Source organism: Polypterus senegalus, chromosome 15, assembly GCF_016835505.1.
Source record: "Polypterus senegalus isolate Bchr_013 chromosome 15, ASM1683550v1, whole genome shotgun sequence".
NCBI lineage: Eukaryota > Metazoa > Chordata > Cladistia > Polypteriformes > Polypteridae > Polypterus > Polypterus senegalus.
In genome coordinates, this window is record NC_053168.1 from 130,051,518 (window position 1) to 130,077,933 (window position 26,416).

The 26,416-nt window shown below is 40.9% G+C and overlaps 1 protein-coding gene across 6 annotated transcripts in view; it reads left to right on the forward strand.

Moving 5' to 3' along the window:
• LOC120515619 (carboxypeptidase Q-like) overlaps positions 1 to 26,416 on the forward strand; it is a 522,111-nt gene that overhangs the window by 196,231 nt on the left and 299,464 nt on the right. The gene's annotated exons all lie outside the window — the stretch shown is intronic.

Here is a 26,416-nt window from a genome sequence, read left to right on the forward strand (position 1 = left end):
GTATCACACCCGAGTTCAATTTCCGTAGCCCCCCCCAGGCCTGATTACTGCCACACCTGTTTCAATCAAGAAATCACTTAAATAGGAGCTGCCTGACACAGAGAAGTAGACCAAAAGCACCTCAAAAGCTAGACATCATGCCAAGATCCAAAGAAATTCAGGAACAAATGAGAACAGAAGTAATTGAGATCTATCAGTCTGGTAAAGGTTATAAAGCCATTTCTAAAGCTTTGGGACTCCAGCGAACCACGGTGAGAGCCATTATCCACAAATGGCACAAACATGGAACAGTGGTGAACCTTCCCAGGAGTGGCCGGCCGATCAAAATGACCCCAAGAGCGCAGAGATGACTCATCCGAGAGGTCACAAAAGACCCCAGGACAACGTCTAAAGAACTGCAGGCCTCACTTGCCTCAATTAAGGTCAGTGTTCACGACTCCACCATAAGAAAGAGACTGGGCAAAAACGGCCTGCATGGCAGATTTCCAAGACGCAAACCGCTGTTAAGCAAAAAGAACATTAGGGGTCTTCTCAATTTTGCTAAGAAACATCTCAATGATTGCCAAGACTTTTGGGAAAATACCTTGTGGACTGATGAGACAAAAGTTGAACTTTTGGAAGGCAAATGTCCGTTACATCTGGCGTAAAAGGAACACAGCATTTCAGAAAAAAGAACATCATACCAACAGTAAAATATGGTGGTGGTAGTGTGATGGTCTGGGGTTGTTTTGCTGCTTCAGGACCTGGAAGGCTTGCTGTGATAGATGGAACCATGAATTCTACTGTCTACCAAAAATCCTGAAGGAGAATGTCCGCCATCTGTTCGTCAACTCAAGCTGAAGTGATCTTGGGTGCTGCAACAGGACAATGACCCAAAACACACCAGCAAATCCACCTCTGAATGGCTGAAGAAAAACAAAATGAAGACTTTGGAGTGGCCTAGTCAAAGTCCTGACCTGAATCCAATTGAGATGCTATGGCATGACCTTAAAAAGGCGGTTCACGCTAGAAAACCCTCAAATAAAGCTGAATTACAACAATTCTGCAAAGATGAGTGGGCCAAAATTCCTCCAGAGCGCTGTGAAAGACTCATTGCAAGTTATCGCAAACGCTGGATTGCAGTTATTGCTGCTAAGGGTGGCCCAACCAGTTATTAGGTTCAGGGGGCAATTACTTTTTCACACAGGGCCATGTAGGTTTGGATTTTTTTCTCCCTAAATAATAAAACCATCATTTAAAAACTGCATTTTGTGTTTACTTGTGTTATATTTGACTAATGGTTAAATGTGTTTGATGATGAGAAACATTTTGTGTGACAAACATGCAAAAGAATAAGAAATCAGGAAGGGGTCAAATAGTTTTTCACACCACTGTATATAAATGAAAGACCTGTGTGTTTGTGTGTGTGTATGAGTGTGTATGGAGCAGTCCACTCTGCTCACACTCATCCACAGCTATGGGAGTTGGTGTGAATTCTACAAATGATGTAGTACTTAAACAAGAGTGACTTGCACTTGGTAAGTTGGTGCATGCATGCATGTTTAAATTTATTTGGAACTTGCTTGCACCTCACTTCCCACTATGAAAGATGTGTGTGTGTGTTTATGGAGCAGGCTGTGCTTTTTACACTCAACCACAACCACAGGGGTTGGTGTGAATTCTACAGAATATGTGTCTTGCACTTTTACATTTTTTCGGTGCTTGCATGTCCCTCACGTCACATTTAACCCAAACAGACAAGCTGAGCTTTGTGGTACATACATGTTGTATGTTCCCACAGTGAGATACCATACGTTTGCCTGAGACGGGTTCCAGTTTGTACCACTCAATTTGTGCCACAGCTGCACTCGACTACACATCCCAGCTGGACAAGATACATTCTGTCCCGGCTCTCTTAACTGACGCCTCAGCAAGTTCACCAATATTAAAACTGCTATGGAGTCTTAGGGTTGGTTTTTGTCCCGAAGACCACACACAGCTAGTTAGACATATATAAAAGAAAAACCTGTGTGTGTATGGTGCAATCCGCACTGCTAATGCGCAACCACAGCCACTAGATGGTACGTTCTTTAGGACCTGAGTGCAGCAAACACTGCCATGCAACACCAACTCCATGCTAATGACACAGATGAAGAATCACAACGTCGAAATGAAGCAAACGCCTCGGCTCAGCAACGGAGGGCAAGGCTTGAAGTTTTCACTAAAGACATTGTCTATCTGTAGGGATTTTCTTGAGACAAAGATTAATAGGACTCATATGCCAGTGATACGGCTAAGATATGGCATCACAAGTGTCTTCTTACGAAAGTCAATGGGAAAGCAAGCAGAGGTGGGCCCACGTCCTCTGCTCTGGGTAATTCTTAAGAGTTAGCTGACGCCTCTCCAAGTTCATAATGTGATAAAGACGCTGTATAGCGCCTGACCCAACACAGACTCTTACTGAGGCACGTGTAAAAACACAAAAAGTCTTTATTTTTCTTCACCTGGAGGGCACATCTTCTTCGTGAACTCCCCAGCCACATCACAGTCCAAGTAAGCACAGTAAGCACAAATCACAACCCTTTCTTCTGGCACCACCACTCCTCCCTGGCAATCTCGTCCTTGTCCTCCCGATTCTGGCTGCTGAGTGGTGGTTGCTGGCCCTTTTTATAGCCCACCCAGAAGTGCTCCAGGTGATTGATCACCTGCCTCTGATTGCACTTCCAGGTGGGGCTGTAGAGTTGTCCAGGCTGGCACAGGGACCCATGCAGCACCCCCTGGCGGCCACTCCAGATCCCAACAGGGCTGTGGAGAACTCCATCTCCCATGAAGCCCTGCGGGAAACTGAGGCACCATCGTCAGCCAGGGAGGCTGCTACCAAGCATCCCGGGGGAGGTACTGAGATGCCCATGGCTGATCCTCCGGAACATATGAATATAGTAAAACTGCTAGGGAGTGTTTGGGTTTTTTTTTTTTGTCCTTCTGACAGGTTCTCCCATCTCCGCAGAGGACTTCTGAAGCTTTGTTAGAATGACCATCCGTTTCTCGGTCACCTCCCTGACCAAAGTCCTCCTGCTCCAATTATGCAGTTTGGGTGGATGGATTTCTAAAGATGTAAGCCTTAGAAGTGGTTGGTCTGGTGTGCAGAGAGTTCCTTGGACTTCATGGCTTGGTTTTTGTCCTGACATGTGGTGTGACTCGTGGACTTTATATGCAAAGGTGTGTGCCTTTCTAACTGTGTCCAATCAGTTCATTTTGCCACAGGTGGATTCCAAGGAAGTCCTGGACATATTCCAAGGATAATTATAAAACAAACACCCGATGTACCTGAACACAGCTTGGAGTGCCTTGGGGTCTGAGTACTTACAGTATTTGAATGAGAGACTTCAGGTTTTGGACTTTTAATACATTTGCAAACCTTTCTGAAAACATTCTTTCAGCTTGTCATTATGGGTTATTGAGATTAGATTCATGGGGAAAAATAACAAATGCGATATTTATTTCAAATGAAATATACAACACAATGAATTGTGCGGAAAGTGAAGGGGTCTTTCTAAGTCCGCTGTATATAAGTTGACAGGTCATAGGTGAATTATACAAAATAAACTTCGCCAAATACGATTTTTCTGTTCCCACAATGCCTGTGCTAATTCCATATTAATTTTATTTTTTCCTTGAATTTACCATTTTCATGGATTTCCTTTCTTCTCGACAGTGGTCAATAATAATACAACCTTTGCCACTGTATGACAAGGATTAATAGAATATGAATCTTAAACGTGATTCTATTTAGTTCCAGCTGAATGGCTTAATTAAAACCATCTTGGTAAGTGACACAAATGACATATTAATCCTTTTATTTATCTTTATTCAATGGCAGGAAATCTTCATCTATAATAATAAAAATATACGGCATGAGCAAATGTAATCATTTAAAATTAAGGCAGCTGAACTTGTCAATGAACATTTGCACCTCACTTCTTATTATTACACATTTTAGTGTTTGTTTCAGGCCATTATAACTCTCTTTAATTCCCATAAGTCACAGTTACAGTTAATAATGTGGTATAATTAAAGTGTGACAAATGGATTCTGGAATGGACTTCTATTAATTATTTATGGAGCATGGAAGTGAAATTCAAAAATTGCAGCTAAGGTTTGGTTGTAAATGTTGTGGCCACAAGGGGGCGCCAGAGAGCCCCAAACCCTAGGCACATTATAACACAAGACGTTATATGAATAAAATGAAAGATATTTATTCACACCAAGTGCCTTTCCATTGATCACCTCTCCAAATACAGCCACAATTACAACACAAATAAACAATTCCTCCTCCTCCTCCTCCTTCCGTCCTCTGGTGAGTGTTGCCGGCTGCCTCCCCTGCTTCCCAACTCTGATTCAATCCAACAGGGCTGCATTTCTGGACTACAACTCCCATGCTGCCTTGCGGGTGTCCTGATTGGGTTTACCTTGGAGGGACTCAGCCACCTGTCATGTGGGGGGATGATCTGCTCCTGGTGAGCCTCTTCTCATGCGCATCCCATTATAGCCTCCTGGCTGGGCATGAATCCTTCCTTAATCCCAATCAGGATGCCAATCCTTCCTTACAATGTCTTGTTTTAAATAATTCTGCAACGTATTGTATGAATCAATTTTTCATTAATTTTTTTTATTGTGGCCTTAGTCCAACTCATCATAGACCTGCAAGTATTGACGGTGCTTTCTTCTCAACTCCTCTGGATAACAGTTTTATTTTCTCACAGCTTTTACGTAAGAGTGTCTTTTTTGCCTCGTCGTGGGTTGTGTTTCGCCCTGTTGAAATTTCAAAAGACAACTTTTTCCCTATTTATTGATATCTGGGCAGCACTAGGTAAATTGGCTAGTGTATTAAATGTCCCTTTACAGTCTTACAGAATGGTAACAGGACAGAAACATTTGTCCGTGATTTACATTGTAAATATAGTTCCAATATATCTTTTGGACCTTTTATTTATTTTTGTTTGCTTTTGGTTTCAGAAATTCAACAGAGTTCAAGGAGGCATGATAAAAGCTCAGTGACGACATGGTGGCTTTAAATCTCACATCTATCAGTTGTAGCTTGAATTTTGTAAGTTGCCTTGTTTGTCCAATAAGGAATAACACAGTCAGCTGACGTTCTTAAACCTGCTTAGTCCAATTCAGGTTTGCAGAGTGACGAGTCTTATATCGCACCTCGATTACCGTAATTCACTTTATTCTGGAATCACTAAATTTCATCTTACTCAGCTTCAGATGGTTGAGAATGCTGCTGCTTGTTTTCTTACTGGGTCTCAGAAAGTTGTGTCCATTACTCCAATTCTGGCCTCGCTTCATTGGCTCCCAGTTGAATTTAGGATTCGTTTTAAAATTTTACTTTTGGTTTATAAGTCGCTAAATGGTGCTGCGTCTTCCTATCTGGCCGAGTTGCTGGTTCTGTATACACCAGTCCACTCTTTACGTTCCTCTCAACAGCAATTGTTGGTCGTGCCAAAGTCTAAGATGAAGACAAGGGGTGATCGTGCCTTTGTAGTTCTTAGGTTAGCTTCATCGACTCAAATGTTTAAATCAAGACTTAAAACACACTTGTTTTTGATTGCTTTTAATTGTATATAAGTATACTCTGGTATCGGTTTTATTAATAACTAGCAAAATACCTGCGCTTCACAGCGGACAAGTAGTGTGTTAAAGAAGTTATGAAAAAGAAAAGTAAATATTTTAAAAATAACCTAACATGATTGTCAATGTAATAGTTTTGTCACTGCTATGAGTGTTGCTGTCATCAAGGATTTGATTCTCATTATTTCTTTCAATCAGGTTTGTATTTGGAGGATGTGTTGTGTTCAAGTTACATTCCGTGTTAGTGAACCGTTGTAACGATAACAGGTTTCATTCATCGAAGTGTTCACCACCCAAATCGGTACTCGTGAATCTAAGATGTTTAACAGGCATTCCCGGTATTAAGTTGTGGATTTGCCTGTGAATATTTAGTGGCAGCGTGTCTATGAACGTAATTTAAACTTAAGCTTTACACCTTGCTTTCCTATTGATATGTGTACAAAGGCTTGTTCAGTGTCAGAGGGTTTCCGCAGTAGTTCCCGTGAGCCACTCGGAGTACATGCATCGAAGCTTCTCAGCTGTGCTTGTGCTATCTCGTGCGATCTCGCGATGTCCACGGCTTTATTTAATGTTAGCTCAGACCCGGCACTTAAAACTTGTATCACGCGAATATCGTATTCGTCTTAGGCATGACAAGCACCAGCGGCAACATGTCTATGAACCTAATTTAAAGTTAAGCTTTACACCCTGCCTTCCTATTCATTTGCATAAGCACAGTCCTTCACCAGCAATTTTAACTCCGTCACAGCAATTTTAACTCCGTCACAGCAATTTTAACTCCGTTACAGCAATTTTAACTCTGTTACAAAGTGATCAAAAGTCTCGTTTATACCCTGCGTCTTCTCATTAATCTTGTATCTCGCGGATATCGTATTTGTTGTAGGCATGACAAACGCCAGCGGCAGCCTGTCTATGATCTTAATTTAAACTTTAGGTTTACACCGTGCTTTGTTTCCGAAGTAGCTGCACTTATGCAGCTTGCCCAGAGGGGACTGGGCGGTCTCATGGTCTGGAATCCCTACAGATTTTATTTTTACTCCAGCCGTCTGGAGTTTTTTTGTTTTTTCTGTCCCCCCTGGCCATTGAACCTTACTCTTATTTGATGTTAATGTTGATTTATTTTGTTTTATAATTGTGTCTTTCATTTTTCTATTCTTTAATATGTAAAGCACTTTGAGCTACTGTTTGTTTGAAAATGTGCTATATAAATAAATGTTGTTGTTGTTGTTGTATGAATATGCTTGTATGCGTCATTTGCTTCATATTCTTTTGCTGCCTTCTCAATTACGTAATGCGTTTTTTGAACAGGTTTCATTCATCGAAGTGTTCACTACCTAAATCGGTACTTGTGATTCTAAGATGTTTAACAGGCATTCCCGGTATTAAGTTGTGGATTTGCCTGCGAAAATTTAGCAACAGCTTATCTATGAACGTAATTTAAACTTAAGCTTTACACCTTGCTTTCCTATTGATATGTCTACAAAGGCTTATTCAGCGTCAGAGGGTTTCCGCAGTATCTGCACTTATGAATATGCTAAGCACAGTCCTTCACCTGCGAATATTTACCTTACATGGGCAGGCACTCAATTACGTGGGAGGTGTGATGATGCGGGACGCAACTCCGCCTCACACGGCGACCGAGCTGCAGGCTATGGCTATGGCCGTATATATGGACGAAAGTAGGTTCCAGTTATGACCGTTACGCGTAGAATTACTTTTGTAAGTAAGCTGTAAGGAATGAGCCTGCCAAATTTCAGCCATCCACCTACACGGGAAGTTGGAGAATTAGTGATGAGTCAGTCAGTCAGTCAGTGAGGGCTTTGCCTTTTATTAGTATAGATGTATTAATTTTTTCATATCCATTGTTTTTCTGTAAATTGTTTATCTTCTAATTGGTTCCTTTAACTTATTTGTTTTAGTATTTATGTAATTTTTGTCCTTTGTTTGTTTACTGATTTATTATTGATATGTTTTGATTTTATTGTACATCCATCCATCCATCTATTATCCAACCCGCTATATCCTAACTACAGGGTCATGGGGGTCTGCTGGAGACAATCCCAGCTAACACGAGGCGCAAGGCTGGAAACAAACCCCAGGCAGGGTGCCATCCCACCGCAGGGCACACACACACACTAGGGACAATTTAGAATCGCCAATGCACTTAACTTGCATGTCTTTGGGCTGTGGAAGGAAACCCATACAGACTGGGAGAACATGCAAACTCCACGCAGAGAGGACCTGGGAAGTGAACCCTAACTGCGAGGTAGCAGCGCTACCGCTGCGGGTTTACACTTATGGTGTTTTAAAATTGTGCTTTATAAATAAATTTTGATTTGATTTGATTTTGGGTCAGTCACAGCAGGGAACCACGCTCAGAGTGACATGGCGCCAGACTACAGTTGCCATTTATTTGGACTTGTGGGTGGAAAACTGGAGTACATTTAAACCTACACAGACAAGGAGACAATGAACAATGATCTCCAAACAGACAACTATTTATGGCATTTAGATAGATAGATAGATAGATAGATAGATAGATAGATAGATAGATAGATAGATAGATAGATAGATAGATAGATAGATAGATAGATAGATAGATAGATAGATAGATAGATAGATAGATAGATAGATAGATAGATAGATAGATACTTTATTAATCCCAAGGGGAAATTCACTTTGTTCCCAATTCAATTCAATTTTGAAATTCAATTTGAACCCAGTGTAAAAGATAGCCTGGCCACAGACAGACAAACCACCAGATGTCCACAACACACAAAGTTTATTTTGTGACACAACAACACAAAGCCAACGACAGTGCACAAGACCCCACCCTAACTCAGTCCTTTCCCTGTCTTCGGCCGCCTCCACTCCTCTCTCGCAAGCTCCGTCTTCTCCCTCCCGACTCCGGCTCCTCAAAGAGAGTGAGAGGCGGCCCCTTTTATCACGTCTCAGATGTGCTCCAGGTGCTCGGTGATGGTCTTCTGGCAGCATTTCCTTCCTAGTGTGGCAGAAGTGCTGCCCTTGCACCCGGAAGCACTCCGGGCATACACAGTTCCTGGTTTGGCAGTACTTCCTGGTGCTGTCCTCCAGGGCTCTAGGACCATCCAGGCACTCCTTGGTGACGGCCACGGGTCCCCACAGGATTGAACTTCCCAGCTTCATTTCCGTGGCCCTGATGGAATCCAGTGGGGGCTGCCCTCTTGCACCCAGGGAAAGATAGTGCCCCTCTCCCGGTCCATCCTTCTTCCAGGCGTCCCAGTAGGGCAGGATCCCTGGTCGTCTGCCACACCAAGAAGCTGGAATCAGGAAACAGCAAAACTTCCCCAAATAAAGAATGATAATAATAATAGTTTATACCAAGGATTGTCCTTACAGTTTATCAGTGCTGCAGAATGCATTGTGGGTGTGGTGCTTACCTCCAAGTCAACTTTGTAGTTCCCTTTTCTGAATTGATCTGCTTTGAATTTATGGCTTTTCGTGTCTTGGACCACCACCTGGGCCTTTTGTACTGAGACACACACTATAGAATACTAATCTGCACATTTAAAGGAGGAACAGCAGGAACCTTTTTTTTTGTTTCTGTTTACCGCTGCTCTTTAAGTTAGCCTTTGGTGATGTGCTGGTCCTTGATTAATTAAAGGTCACTTCAGAGCTCCTCACACGTTCTTTGTCTCAGTTGTGCTGCTGCTTAGCACTGAAAAGCCATCATAGGGTGTAGTTAGTATTGCAAAGCTAGAGTAGTTTCTAAAAAGGTGAAGATAAAGAAATTCCTTTCACTTTGAATGTGGCTGTTGAATTTGTTAAACACGTATACTAGCTTGCTTTTCTTTAGAATTGGGGAGATCAGTTTTGCTTTGCGATATTTTAGGTGCTGCCCCTGAATTCATTAAAGTACAACTCGGGGTGACATCTTGTCTGAGGTGATTAGCTGATGGTGTGAAGTAGTTAGCACCAGAGAGAAGGGACGTGATTGAGTCAGAACTCCTCTTCATCTGAAACAAAAAAGTAACACTTTTGTTTTTTTCAGCAAGGCAATCACTAAAAGCACAACTTGAAGAAATGAAAAGGCAGCCCAACACTTGCAACAAATGCAATATGTAGAAAATCCCCACACACTGAGACTACAAAGTCAAAAACTGACATCTCACTTAGTCACCAGTGTCACACCCAGAAGGGACAGGGTACCAGGGTTCTTCATTTGGGACAAATAATATTGGAAACGTACCACACAAATGTATTGTTATGTTTGCATAGAATTGTAAGTGTAGGTCAATCCAACCATCCAGTATCCCACCCACTATATCCCAACTACAGGGAAATGGGGGTCTGTTGGAGCCAATCCCAGCCAACACAGGGCTCAAGGCAGGAAACAAACCCCAAGCAGGGTGCCAGCCCACCACAGGGCACGCGCACACACACACAACACACACACACACACACCCACACACCAAGCACACACTAGGGGCAATTTAGGATCACCATTGCCCCTAACCTGCATGTCTGTGGACTGTGGGAGGAAACCGGAGTACCCAGAGGAAACCCACGCAGACATGAGGAGAACATGCAAACTCCACGAAGGGAGGACCCGGGGAGCGAACCCGGGTCTCCTAACTACGAGGCAGCAGCGCTACCCACCACGTAGGTCAATAGGAGGGGATTTTGTTTAACCCTCACAACAACTTTGAGTTAACACATTTCTTTCACTACCTTCAAATTCGAAACTTTGTTAAACAGAATCTGCCCAATTTTCCTCACCTCCCACCTCCCTCTATACCGGAAAAAATATTGCTCAGTCTTGAGTACTCAGATAGCATTTCTGTAATATATAAAAGTATTTTACAGTCCCTCCCTCCCTTTCAAAGATCCCAGAGAAAAGTGGAAAAAGGATCTCTTACTCAATATTTCAGAAAAGGAGTGGAAAATAGCAATGCACAGAATTCACTCGAGCTCCATATGTGCAAAGCATAGAATTATTAAACTTAAAATGATACATCGAGCGCATCTCTCTCGTTTAAAATTGTCCAAAATGTTTCCAGGGTGAGATCCAACCTGCGAACGTTGCAATCGAGCTCCAGCCTCACTGGGCTACATGTTCTGGGCCTGCACCAAATTAACATCATTCTGGACCAAAATCTTGAAATGCCTTTCAGACAGCCTTGGGGTCCCAATCCCTCCTAATCCACTAACATCTGTGTTTGGTGGGTTCCTAGAAGGGCTTAAAGTGGAGAAGGTCAAACAAACCGTAATGGCCTTTACTACACTATTGGTGCGTAGGCTTATCTTGTTCAAATGGAAGAATCCTAGCTCTCCTCTTCTAAGTCAGTGAGTAACTGATGTCTTATACTATTTGAAATTGGAAAAAATCAAATTCTCACTTAGAGGATCTGTGCAGAACTTTTTCAAAACCTGGCAGGATCTGATCAATAACATTTTAGAATAAGCTTTTAAATTGAGGAAGCAGATTCTCTCCCCTCTTTTACTCCATTTATCTTTATTCATTTATTAATTTATCTATTCATTTGTCTTAACTTGCATAAAGATTTACACTGCTGGCCTAGCTCACTTTCTCAGGGTGGGGGGTTGATTTGTTTCAAACCTTTTACTTTTTTCTTTCTTTTCTTTTTGTAATACTCAAGTAATGTTATTTGATTTTAAAAAATTCAATAAAATTAAAATATTTAAAAAAAAAATATATATATATATATATATATATTTTTTTTAGTGCTATGCCTACTGGGTCTTTTCCAACCGGTTCCAAAACTTCTTTTAAGGTGACCTGGATGTCAGATTTATCACCCTGAACCTATTTCTATATTGATTGACTATCTTAACCTGTAGTAGTGATGATCCTAAGGCCAGGTTTATACTTCACGCGACGCGACGTGTGCTCCAGCGGACGCTCCTGCTACACAAGTGTTTTACTGTTCGTACTTGTGCGCGTACTTTACGTAAATCTGGAGGAATCCACCAGGTGGCAGTGCAAGATATCATCACGGTGAGATCAGGTTCGGCTTCGCTGTGTTGTGAATTGCCTGGAACAGACATTAAATTCCAACGACATCTTGCCGCAATATCTCTGAAAAGGATGTTTAATGATTAAATCCATCAATCCAGGGATGTGTCCATTCCAGCGAGCATTGGGCACGAGGCTGAAACAATGGACGATGGACATCAGCTCATCGCAAGGTGAATACAAACACTCACATACACTGGCGTTAATTTAGTGTCACCAAATCTGCATATCTTTGTAAGGAAACCGGAGCACACTGAGGAAACCCAGCAGGAAAACACGTAAACCCCAGGCAGGGAACACCAGCGACGGGACTCCCTGCGAGACACCAGTGCTACCGCTCCACCACCGTGTCACTGGAATTATTAACAGTATTCATTATTTAAACAAAATTGACGATTTATCTGTAAAATGTAACATACATACTTTAATGCATTTCATCATGAAAGTGATATCAAGTATAAATCTTAGGATTCTAAATGTGTAGAGAGTTGGAATATCAGAAATGTAACGTGTTCTGTGTGGCGATCTGTTGTTGTTTGCCACTGCTGTCAGGTCCGGAGGAAGCCCCAGAAAAAAAAGACGGCACAGAAGACGGTATGTGAGACTTTTAAAATGTATTGTATATCGCGACGCTTGAATATAAAAGCACCATAAATGCATTTGTATGTCGCCATTTTGCTTCACCACATCGAACCATTCGTCAAACATTGAAGCGCACACATCAATCTCGTAGGATCCACAAAGCAGTTTTCTGTCACATGTAGATAGTAACCAGAGACTCTGACGTCACATTCCACACTGTGGCCCCCGACTTTTTGCTAGTACTGCAACTTGCACACTTGCGTTAATTTCGGAGGATCTGCTCAGATTACACGTCAAATGAACGCTGGGAACGCATAGCAGCCATGATGCAGGCGCATACGCGTTCTGAGCGTGAAGTATAAACGAACCCTAAGTCTTAGCACGGATGACATTTAGGGTGTTTTTATGGGTTGTGAGGAAATATTACTCCAATGGAGAGTGTGGCTGATGCCCCTTTGACACTGAATCCGGGGGAGCAGCCATGAGAGGCTTATTACGTCTTGGGGGCAGACCCCCGAGGTTGCATCGGGGCCACAATCATGGAACATCAGAGCTCAGCCCTGTTGGGCTCCTTGGCCACTGCCAGGGGGAGCTGCACGGCTTCCGGAGCCCATGTGGGCAGAAGTGGCCACAGCCAGAAATGCAACCTGAATTAGGCCAATCATCACCTGGAGCACTTCCGGGTGGGCTATAAGAGGAGCCTGTAGCCACCACTCGAGGCGCCAGAGTTGGGAGGAGGAGGACAAAGCTGCCAGGGAGGAGTGGAGGAAGAAAAGTGTGTGTTGGTGGTTTTCTTTTGTGTATTTTGGGGACTGTGTAGGGCCTGTGGGACACGGGGAAGACATGCCCCATGGCTGAAGAAAAAATAAACCTTTCTTTTAGTTTTCATGTGCCTCCGGTGTCAGGCTGCTGTCACAGATATAGCGCCTTATTCAACAAGAATAAAATCCACTATTGGTAAATAGATATTGCTCATTTACATTCTATCTATTGTCACAACGATAAAATGAAAAGAGTCAAACTTAGGATGATTTCAATGATTTTAATCAGAAAAACGCCCAAAGCCATTGTAAAGGTTAAAGTGAGTCAGTGATCAGCAATTGTTTCCTTAGAGATTTTTTTTTATTAAACAAGGTGTCATAAGATGTTTTATCTATCTATCTATCTATCTATCTATCTATCTATCTATCTATCTATCTATCTATCATATAGTGCCTTTCATATTGATCTATCTATTATATAGTGCCTTTCCTATCTATCTATCTATCTATCTATCTATCTATCTATCTATCTATCTATCTATCTATCTATCTATCTATCTATCTATCTATTATATAGTGCCTTTCTATCTATCTATCTATCTATCTATCTATCTATCTATCTATCTATCTATCTATCTATCTATCTATCTATCTATCTATCTATCTATCTATCCCAAAATGTCAATCAGAATCCAAAAGTAAAAACAAAACAGATGTCAAAAATATTTTGTCTTCAGAAAGAAGATTATAGTGTGAAAACAGGATGCAAGATGATTGAAGAAGTCTGTAAGGAGCCCAGAATATTTCATCATGGGACCTACAGGTAGCTCTTGCCATTGTTATTGTGAAAGTGCATAAGTCTACCAGTTTAATAAGGTAAATTAGATCTACGAGGGATGTGTGACAGGAAGAAAGCTTTGCTGTCCAGAAAGAACATCAGGGCAAAATGAATGTTTGCCTATAAACACCTAGGCAAAGACCAAGACTTCTTGGACTATATGCTCTAGACGGGGCAAAGATAGAATAAATTGGCCACAGTAACCAGAAGACTGTGTGGCAAAAACCAAAGACAGCAGAAGAACTTGATAACCAAGTGTAAAGCATGGCGGTGGAAATGTTAAGACTTGGGGCTGCTTTGCTGCATCAGGGGCTTTATAGAATCCACCGTGAATTGTTCATTATATCTAAGGAAGGCTGAGGGATAATATGAGACCATCTGTCAGATGATTTGAAGTTCAACTGAAAGTGGACCTTACAGCATGACTATGGACCTAAATATCCTTGTAAATCCACAAAGGAACTCCTGAAAAGAAAGAAATGGAAGGTTCTGGAATGGCAAAGTCAAAGTCGAATCTGAATCTCATTGAAATGCATGGTTTGGATTTGAAATGGGTTATGCACACAACACACCCCCGTTGGAAAACTGGAAGAACTCTGCATGTAATGAGTGGGAAAAAATATTCTAGTCAATGTCAGAGACTGCTGGACAGTCAGAGAATCGCAGAAGGAAATGGCATTTCTGTTTATTTTTCATTTAATAAATTATTGCATTGGGTGGCACGGTGGTGCAGTGGGTAGCGCTGCTGCCTCTCAGTAAGGAGACCCGGGTTCACTTCCTGGGTCCTCCCTGCGTGGAGTTTGCATGTTCTCCCCGTGTCTGCGTGGGTTTCCTCCCACAGTCCAAAGACATGCTGGTTTGGTGTATTGGCGATCCTAAATTGTCAGCGGTGTGTGTGTGGCCTGCGGTGGGCTGGCGCCCTGCCCGGGGTTTATTTCCTGCTTTGCGCCATGTGTTGGCTGGGATTGGCTCCAGCAGACCCCCTTGACCCTGTAGTGGGTTGGATAATGGATGGAAATTATTGCATTGTCAAATTTTCATATTCACCTTTCTCTAAAGATACTTTTTAAGTAAAGTCATATTTGAAAAAGATAAAACACGTCATGCGATGTATTTACTTTTCTACATGACTATACTCGTAATCATGTTGCCAGAGAGTGGTGACATGTTGCATATTGATTACTAAGAATGTCATCGTACTCTGTACACGTGACAGTGATGACCCTCTAAATCTGTGAAACTATACTAGCCCTAGAACAGCTATGACAAAAGTATTTTGTATATATTTCGAGACTCTAGAGCAGGCGAGCATAAACGAGAATTGTAATCTTGCTTTAAAATGAGTTTATATGAATACAGGCGCACCCAGAAAGTTCTTCTACGATCTGCATAGTCTATAATATGTGAACACTGCCGATGGAAATAGAAATCACAAAAACATATAACAGGATGTAGTTTGACTTAACAGCTAAAATGTTTTGGTTCATTGTAAAAAAAAAAAAAGAATACAGGCCTTTAATGTATGAATTGTGATCGAGGTGTTAAAAATGTATAACTGCGCTTCCATCCTCACATGAATTACAACCTCTAAAAGACAAAAGAGCCTGTTGGGAAAAAGTCTGCCTGAGTGATAGCACATCTGTTGACCGTACAGCCGCTGGGATCGGGCAGATACTGCATGTGCTCTTTCCACCTTCCCTTTGTGTAAACACGCTGCTCCTTCACAAAGACTCACTGTATAAACAGCAAGAAAGATCTGTCTGAGAATCTCATTATAGGAGACTGCACTGAATTACCATCACCAGGGTCGGTCTGTCTGTCTGTGACAATCCGGTGGTTTGCACTGTTGTGACCACTTTTGGCAGATTCGACGTACTTTACTGAATGTTTTGGTATAATCTGTTACTGCTGTGCTACTTGGAAATGGCCAGCGTGAGACACGGCTATGTGCGTTAAATATCAGCCCTCCGCTAGATCGGCCTTTTTTATCTCGCCACATTCGGCTTGAGCTCTGGTTTAGATATTCCAATTTCTAAAGGAGCTGCTTTCTACTCCTCAGCTTTTAGACACAAATCACTCATCTAATAGCTAAGCGGTCCCAATGTCTCATCCTGGTACTTCTTGGAAGTTGTCAAAGTTTCTGCTTTAACTTCATGTTTTGGTAGTTTGTTCTAAATTCCCATAACTCGTTGTGTAAAGAACTACTTCATGGCTTCAGTCCTGAATGAACGTCACCTTCATTTCCACCGGTGTCCCCGAGTACGTGATTCACCATTGCGTTGAAAGAATTCTGCTGGATCTCCTTTATCAAAACCACTGAGAATTGTCAAGACCCGCAAGTAAATATTCTTTAAGCTTGCAATTGTTCTGCTCTTATTTAGTGCAACAATAGTGTATGTCTTCTTTGGTAGGTCATAATAAAATAACTAAAATAAGATGGGGTCTGGAAAGGACATTCAGCCTTGAAAACATTTTGCAAACACAATATGTCCAAAGTGACATTGTTGTATAAAATACATAGCAGCCATACTTGAGTATAGGTAGAGATAACCTTCTGAAAAGTGACTCCAGTAAAAGTAAAATTTACCTTAGAGGAAACGACTCAAGTAGAATTTTTAAAGTGTCTGATATTAAGTGTAGTTCAAGTAAATGTAGGACCTCTCCTTCCTTTACATCCTGTATATAGTCAACAAATGGCTTTACAAATCTAAAATAATTCAGGCTGCCTTCTTTCTGCTTTTGAGTTGTATTGCAATCACGATAGTAAGAGCCAAGTAGCTGCAACTTGACATTCAGCGTTAGCAGACATCTTAATGATTGTGTCTCAGGGGTCTATCTATCTATCTATCTATCTATCTATCTATCTATCTATCTATCTATCTATCTATCTATCTATCTATCTATCTATCTATCTATCTATCTATCTATCTATCTATCTATTATATAGTGCCTTCCTATCTATCTATCTATCTATCTATCTATCTATCTATCTATCTATCTATCTATCTATCTATTATATAGTGCCTTCCTATCTATCTATCTATCTATCTATCTATCTATTATATAGTGCCTTCCTATCTATCTATCTATCTATCTATCTATCTATCTATCTATCTATCTATCTATCTATCTATCTATCTGTTACATAGTGCCTTGCATATCTATCTATCTATCTATCTATCTATCTATCTATCTATCTATTATATAGTGCCTTTCATATCTATCTATCTATCTATCTATCTATCTATCTATCATATAGTGCCTTTCATATCTATCTATCTATCTATCTATCTATCTATCTATCTATCTATCTATCTATCTATCTATCTATCTATCTGTTATATAGTGCCTTTCATATCTATCTATCTATCTATCTATCTATCTATCTATCTATCTATCTATCTTGTCTTGCTGTTTCTCTGTGTGTCGATTGCTTTGGTCTGGAGTGGAAATGGCCTTTGTGCTAGCAGGAGAGTGAGTTGAGTTTAGCTATTTCTTTTTTCCTTTTTTTTCTTTTATTTCTTTTTCTAGTCATTTCTCTTAATTCTTTGCTGTGTTATTTATATATAGTCATTATTTCAAGTTTATTTAGTGTTTTTTTTTAAAAGAAGTGGCTAGGATGGCTGTGTCCCGAGGGATACAGCCAGGCCTTTTGCCACATGGCTTCGAAAAACTTAGCAGAAGAAATGGCATCAAATTGATTGTTGATCCAGTAGTTTCAGTAGAGAAGTGTGTTACTGAAATTGGAAAAATAATTGGATGTAAAAACATTATTTCTGCTTCAAGAATGAATAAGGCTGTCGTGATATTTCTAAATGAAGAGGCCTTAGTTCACCAACTGGTTCAGGAAGGCCTAGTCATTAATGGAACCCTCATTTCTGTTTTGCCGCTTTCAACTCCTGCAAAGAGGATTATAATCTCTAATATTCCTCCTTTCTTGAAGAATGAACTGCTACGTACTGAATTGAGAAGGTATGGCGAGATTATTTCTGACATTACTATGATTCCTTTGGGGTGTAAACAGCCAGAATTAAAACATGTGGTCTCATTTAGGAGACAGGTTTTTATGCTCCTCAACAGAGGTTACAATGAGTTAGATGTTGCTCTGAAATTCAAAGTAGATGGATGTGATTATATTGTGTTTATATCTTCTGATTCAATGAAATGTTTTAAATGTGGCCGTGCAGGGCACAAAGCAGTTGACTGTAAAAGAGCTGATTGTAGTCATGCTATGGGTGGAAACACAAATGCAGTGAGCGAGTCAGATATAGAGGATGAGTCTGAAGACTCCGACTCCGATGCTGAAGATCAGCAGATTGTTGTCTGTGAGGTATCCACAGGTACTCTTAGCTCGACTGTAGGAAGTTCTGATAATCAGATACCCAGTTGTAGCTCCACAGTTGAAAGGAGTGAAATAAAGAAAGCTGAGATAAAAATGCCTGAAGTGGATGGATCGGCCGAGGCCGAGTTGAAGTCCTCTACTGTGAATATAAATCAGGATGAAGAAAAGGGCCAAGCTAAGACCGAGGTTATGCAGCCTGTCATTGAAACGACACCAACTGAGGTGGATGACATTGAAGGTCTGAATGCTGCGCTGCTACCTGTGAGCCATCTAAGGTGGATGAGCAGACCGAGGCCAGTCCTGAGTCCACAGTCCACAGTGAAACTGCTTGCCCTCTCTTAAATGTCAAAGCTGTGGCAGAAACTGAACCAGGCACTAATTCAGGCAGTGCAGTTAGGGAAGAAAAAGCTGGAATTGTTGAGGAAATGAATGTTGAAGAAGAATGGACGACACTCCCCAGAAAGAGGAAAGAAACCTCAGACGGTGGAGTAGGAGCCAAGAGAAGTAACAAAATGAACCTGACAGAGGGGGCTGACGTGTCTTTAAAGAATCGTCTTCTAAGTACCAGAGAGGTGACAATTAGCCCAGAGTGTGAGGGGAGTCAGCAGGGTGGTGAGGACAGTGACTCTTGTATGTCAAGTGACAATTTAACTGGCACTCTTGGAAAACGAGTACAGCACTGAAAGCATTCTGAGCTTTCTGGATTTTCTTGAAGGCAAAAGGAAGGTGAATGTTGTAGAACATTTTCCTGACCTGGAACTTTTGGTTTCAGCCAAGCGAGTTATGCGCAATGCTGTTCCTTTGGGAATGGAAAGAAAAGAGTTTAATCGTTTAAAGAATGTTATCAGTAAAGTTAGAAAGTCTCTCACCTCCAGCACATAATGGCTCCACACCAGCTCCTCTCTTTTTCATTAGTTAAAGTTCTTCTTGTCATTGCTGCTCCGTTTCTTTTCTTTCTAATGCCTGTTTTCTCTTTGGGCTCTTTGAACGTTAACGGCTGCAGAGACTCCTTAAAGAGAGCCGTACTTTTCAATATTTGGAACAGAAAAACTAGATGTTACTTTTCTTCAAGAAACTCATACTGACCCAATGAATGAGTCGGAGTGGCAGAGGGACTGGAGTGGGACATCGATTCTGAGCCACGGCTCCAGTGCCAGCGCAGGGGTGGCAGTGCTCTTCAGTAAGGCGTTTCTCCCGGAGTCCATTGACTGTTTTGAGCAAATTAAAGGTCGTCTCATGAAGGTCGTTGTACGTATTCAGGGGAAAAACATTATTTTCTTAAATGTCTACGCTCCAAATGAAGGCAAAAGAGAGTTTCTTTTTTCTTTTGTTAAAAGACGTGCTAGCTGAGTGCAGTTCAGAGGACGTTGTGTTCTTAGCTGGCGATTTTAATTGCACTGAAAATGCAGAGATGGACAGGAATGGAGCTGAGCCTCACCCGGGGTCAGTCAAGGTGTTGCAGTCGGTCCTTCATCAGCAAGAACTTGTGGATGTGTGGAGAGAGTCGAACCCACGGCGAGACAGTACACATGGCTCAAGGCCTCCAGTGGCATGTTATCCATGGCAAGGCTGGACAGGATTTATACGTTACGGCACAATCTGAACCTCATTTTGGGCTCTTGTCTTCTGCCCACAGGGTTTTCAGACCATAGTTTAGCTCTCACTCGTTTCTCTTTGGGGTCTGAGCGTAATTTTAAATCATTCTGGCACTTTAATACTAAACTTCTTAAAGACTCTCTATTTCTTCAACACTTTCGTCTCTTTTGGGACAAATGGAGACTCAGCAAAATGAATTCTCATCTCTGAAGCAATGGTGGGACGTCTCCAAGGTCCAAATTAAACTCTTTTGCCAGTTTTATTCTGAACATTCTTCTAGAAAGGTCACCATGGCCATTAAAGAACTGGAAGAGGACATTGGGATAATTCAAACCAAACTGGAAACCGGTTTTAATGCCAATTTGCTTGAGTCTCTAAAAGACAAAAAAGATTCTCTGAGGTCCCTACTGGATGAACAGGTGAAGGGCGCCATTGTCAGGGGGAGATTCCAGAATATTTCCCAAATAGACGCCCCTACGCAGTTTTTCTTTTCATTGGAGAAGAAGGTTGCTCAGGCAAAAATCATTCACTGTCTGAAAACTGCAGATGGGACTGAAATGACGGAGACCGAGGAGATCCGGAATTTGCCTTAAATTTTACAAAGACTTATTCTCTGCAGAAACAGTGGACTTATCTTCAAATACAGAAATTTTCTTTAATGACCTACCACAGCTGACTCCATCCACCAAGGAAGAGCTCGACCTGCCACTATCACTGGAGGAGCTCACTAGAGCTCTTGGGAGTTTAAATCAGAACAAAGCCCCTGGGATCGATGGACTTCCCGTCGAATTCTACAAGTCCTTTTGGGATATCATGGGTAAGGACTTCCTGACTGTGTTTGTGGAGAGCATCAGGGATAAAGAACTTCCTGTGAGTTGTCGGAGAGCAGTTTTGACTCTTTTACCTAAAAAAGGGGATCTCTGCAACATAAAAAACTGGCGACCGGTCAGCCTGCTCTGCTCAGACTATAAAATCTTTTCTAAAGCGCTGGCTCTTCGTCTGAGGACTGTCATGAACTGCTTGGTGGCCTTGATCAGTCATACTGTGTCCCTGAACGATGTATTTTTGATAACATTTTCTTTGTGCGGGATTTGGTATCTGCCTCTGAGATTTTTGGTTTTAAGGCGGGTCTCATCTCACTGGATCAAGAGAAGGCCTTTGACCGGGTAGACCACCAGTATTTATTTACAGTTCTAAAGAGGTTTGGTTTTGGTGAGACCTTTCTAGGATATATTAAATTAATGTACACGAATGTGTTTAGTGTTTTAAAAATTAATGGAGGGTTGGGAGCCCCATTTTCATTCGTCAAGGGGTGTGCACTCTCCGGTATGCTATACTCGCTGTCCATAGAGCCCCTGCTCCACAGACTTCGCCAATGTCTTCACGGCCTGTCATTGCCTGTGTGTCCCACTGCATCTTTTAAGGTGGTGGCATATGCTGACGATGTCACAGTTGTCATCACTGAACCTGATGATGTTGTCCTGCTGCAGGACTGTTTACAGGTGTTTCAAACGGTGTCATCTGCCAGGGTCAACTGGTCCAAATGTAATGCCTTTCTGATGGGCAACTGGGACTGTCCTCCCCCAAACCTCCCAAGTGGTCTAACATGGAACTCTAAGGTATTTAAACATCTGGGAATTTACATTGGGAAGTCTGGAGCCACAGCTGATAACTGGGAGGGCTTAATTGATCAAATTCAGGGGAGACTGAAGAAATGGAAATGGGTGGTCGCCAAGCTCTCTTTTCGGGGTAGGGTGCTAATTATTAATAATTTAATTGCTTCAATGCTTTGGCATAAATTTAGGTGTGCAGATCCTCCGTTTTGGCTTTTAAAAGAAATTCAGGGATATTACTAGATTTTTTTTGGGATAAACTTCATTGGGTTAAACGCAGTGTGATACATCTGCCTGTGGATGAAGGTGGTCAGGGCTTGGTGGACATTCTGAGTAGAATTGAAGCTTTTAGGCTGACAGATTTACAACGTCTCTTGTATGCCCCTCAGCCTTTACTGTGGAGGAGTTTAGCATTCGCTTTTTTTCACAGGGTCGGAAATCTCAATTTTGATTTGCAACTCCTTTTCATTGATATCAAGCGATTGCGCTATCTGTGCTGCCCACCTTTTACGCAACATGTTATTGATTTGGCACACCAAAACAAACAGAGTGGGTATTAATGTGGAGTCAGTCTTCTGGTTACTCGAAGAACCGGTAATATGGAATCCAGTCTTGGAGTTTGACTCGGTTAGTTTAAACTCACTGCTAATGAACAAAGGCTTTACCAAAGTAGCCAACTTTATTGATCCGGTCAGCAACCAGTGGAAGTCTGGGGCAGCTGTGGCACATGAGCTCGGGATTAGGTCTGTCCGTCTTGGGGGGTCGATAATCAACAAACTTAAAGTCTCTTTAGTGCAATTGGGTGCAGGTCCTCTGTGTGAGGATTATATCTCTGGAGATCTTATAAAAGAGGCAGAACCTCCTGAATGTATCATTACAATTAAACCAAATGTAAAAGATTTTATCAGTTCTAATAACTCCATTTTAACAATTAATCACATAAATGGAATTTCGTTCCAAAATTTGTCAAAAAAAGAATTGTATGACTGGTGTCTTAAAGTGTCCCATTTTATGTATTTGAAAGACATGACTGATACCCTGTGGAGGAACACTCTGTGTCTGCATGACACGACATCTCCAGCATGGAGGACTTTATATAAACCGCCAATTGAGAAAAGAGTTGGGGACCTGCAGTGGAGGATTCTACATGTGGCAGTAGCCACCAATTCATTTTTAAAAACCATTGGTGCCAGCACAACAGATCAGTGTCCATTCTGCCTTCAGAAAGAAACAATTTATCATTTATTTCTGTATTGTACCAGATTACAACCACTGCTGCATTTTCTTGATTTATTGTTCAAGGATTTGGGAATTATATTTAATAACCTCATTTATATTTTTGGAATGTCTGTGTCAAAACTTTGTAAAAGACAATGTTTACTTGGCAATTTTTTGTTAGGCCAGGCCAAGATGGCAACGTTAAAAACGAGAAGAAATAGAGATAAAGATCAGAAAACTACTGATGCTCTGTTAATGTTTAAGGTCCTCCTTCAAAGAAGATTGAGAATCGAATTTGAATATTTTAAACTTATTAATCAATTAGATATATTTAGAGAAATTTGGGCTGTAAATGATGTTTTATGCTCCTTGGAAGATGAATGTCTAGTCTTAAAGTATGAGTAGGAAAAGTGTGTTATTAAATGTTGTTTAATTTTGACTGTTAATTTAAATGCAATTATGTTATAATTGTTAATAAAGGTCTGTTTAAAATTAAATTATCTATCTATCTATCTATCTATCTATCTATCATATAGTGCCTTTCATATCTATCTATCTATCTATCTATCTATCTATCTATCTATCTATCTATCTATCTATTATATAGTGCCTTGCATATCTATCTATCTATCTATCTATCTATCTATCTATCTATCTATCTATCTATCTATCTATCTATTATATAGTGCCTTTCATATCTATCTATCTATCTATCTATCTATCTATCTATCTATCTATCTATCTATCTATCTATCATATAGTGCCTTTCATATCTATCTATCTATCTATCTATCTATCTATCTATCTATCTATCTATCTATCTATCTATTTATTATATAGTGCCTTCCCTATCTATCTATCTATCTATCTATCTATCTATCTATCTATCTATCTATCTATCTATCTATCATATAGTGCCTTTCATATCTATCTATCTATCTATCTATCTATCTATCTATCTATCTATCTATCTATCTATCTATCTATCTATCTATCTATCATGGTAACATTCTGTAGCATTAATAGTGTAGCACATCGTTGAGATTTTAAGCATATTTCAGGTTACTTTTGAAAAAGAGTAAATCATTTTCTCTCATTCAAATGAAAGGTGTGACCTTACCCTTGGGACATGGGGTACAAAGCAAAGACGATCTCTGGATGGGACATTTATCCATTGCAGATCAAAATACAAATTATTAAAGAGCCAAATAACAGTCTGATGTTTTCTCTAGCATATTTTATGTTGCCTTTGTAGGCCAAAAATGTAAGATATAAGGAGTAAATGCAGCTTCAGTGTTTTATTGAGGTAATATAACTAATATGACATTTAACGTACTTATAGTCGAGATCGGGGTGTCCAACTCCAGTACTGGAGGGCCGCAGTGGCTGTAGGTTTTCATTCTAACCCTTTTCCTAATCAGTGACCAGTTTTCACTGCTAATTAACTCCAATTTTCTTCATTTTTATAGCCCTGTTTTTATGGATTCAGTCCTCTGAATTGATTTGTTTTTACATTAAATGGCAGCCAAACAGAAATGACATGTGAAACGAGCCAACAGATGACCAGCTAAACTGGAACATCAAACTCCAACTAGTTTCATTCAAGCCGTTATTTAATATTAAGACTTGTTGCTGCTCTCGTTCTGCTACAGCAGACTGTTGATTTTCTGTTTTTTCTAAGACCACCATCAAGATATTTTGGTGACCTGAGCAGACCAACATGACCGAGACCTTCACCTTTCATTATTTTCAGATTAGCTGGTCATGTGGCAGCTTGTTTGTGTCTCATTAAGGAAAAAGAAACAACTAAGGGGTCTGAGTCACGTTGATTAAAACAAAGGCAAAACAATTTAATCAGCAGCAAAAATGGCTCACTTATGAAGAAGATGGTTAGAATGAAAATCTGCAGCCACTGCGCCCAACCAGCACAGGAGCTGGACACTCCTGGTACGATAACAACAGTGCTTCCCCTTTGGCCCTTAATAATAGAAATCATAACAGATAAACTGCTACCTCAGACCAACAATCTTCTGCTCTATTTATTTATTTATTTTTTAAATGTTATTTTATTTTAAGAAACCAGAACTGAAACCAGAACTGACTATTCAGTCAAACAAGTAATAATAACACAACATATACTATAGTTTACTTAAAAATAGATCTAGAAAAAACAAAAGTGGGAAAAAAGCAAAATGATTCAAATCTCAAAAAAAAACAACTTTTTAAATGCCATAGATCATGTAATAGCATTAGAGAGTCACTCACAGGCCCAGCATATTTAATTTACAATAATGTTACTGAATTCTGGTCATGTTTTAAAAAATGTTTTGGGCATATCCTCTAACGGAGAATTTGAGTTTTTCTAATCTGAGATAGTATAGAATGTCGCTTGCCCTCCGAGTTCTAGAAGGTGGGCTCAGATTCTTCACCTTACACCAGCTACGTCTGTGTGCTGGTAGTGTGACGTAGGCTTCTTCCAAGCTATGCTCCTTGATGCCATCCAGGAATACACCAAATAATTCCGCTAATGGCGTAGGAATGATTTTGACACCAAGGCCATCTGTGAAGCATGCAAAGGTTTTTGTCTCAAATGATGTTAGTTTAGAGCATTCCCAACACGTGTAGCTTAGTGGAGCTGGAGCTAGGTGGCACACAAGTTGGATCATGGATACATTTTAGAAAACTTTAAATGAGATCAGTGTCATCAATGAAAGATCTGTATTTGAATTACACAATTTTTGGTGCATATAAAATCTTTGTAGAGCTAAAGGTTATCTAATATATAAAGCAGAGTCGATGTATGCATGTATGTGTGTGTGTGTTTGTTTGTCCGCCATACAAATCTGCACCGGGTGTCCGATCGTCACCAAACTGGGGATGGGGCTCCTTTGTGACCAGGAGAAGGTCATGGGGTATGTTTGGTTTGGAAAAATGTTCGTGGTGAATAGCAGGACACCTTTTCACTGACACTATCTTTGGCACACGTCTCCATACTTATCATCGACATGATGGCCACACCTTCCAACAGACGTTCACTACGCCGCTCTTTACCCATGCTTCTTTAAATTGCCAACAGATGGTGGAAGTGTCCAAGTATGAGAAGGCCGACTGCTTTGATCGGGTGAAGAGGAACTTCCGTATGGATGTAAAACGTGAACGACCCAGTGGGCGTGACTGACTGACACACCCGCGTTTCCACACGTCAGACTCCCACACACACTGATAGTGCTGTATTTCATTCGCCAACGTCCGTTATGTACAAGCACGTTTAAACAGAGACTCACCTTAAAAAGATAGCATCCTTCCCCCACCATTTTCCCCAAACGCAGCACTGGTTGCATGTCACTTCTCTCTGTAGTTACCATCGCCAACGTTCGTTAGGTGGCATCACGGTTGAACACAGATGCTCCTTAGAAACTGAGTATCCCTCCCCGCCTTTTTTCCCAGTACGGTTTCAGTGCTCACTCACAATACGATTTCAGTGTTGCTGTTTCTGACTGACTGGTGCTATTTGTTCACTTTGCGACGTATTGTAAATAACGTAAATTCATCTCACTGTAGCTTATTCCGTACGTAATACCATGTAACACATTATAATTGTCCTGCTTTTTGCTAATATACCCATGCCACCTAAAAAAGACGTAGAATTGGAAGGTCCACTTCAGATGCCACAACAAAGTCTATTTCAAGGGCGTCTGAAACTCCACAGCAGACAGAATCCAGAGTGGAGGAACTTACAATAAAATGTCAATCAGAAAACTGTTTGTTCTATTTCTATGTTCTGCTTCTTTCATTTGGGAAATTCACCGGTTATAGATTCCCAGGCAACGCCAGGTA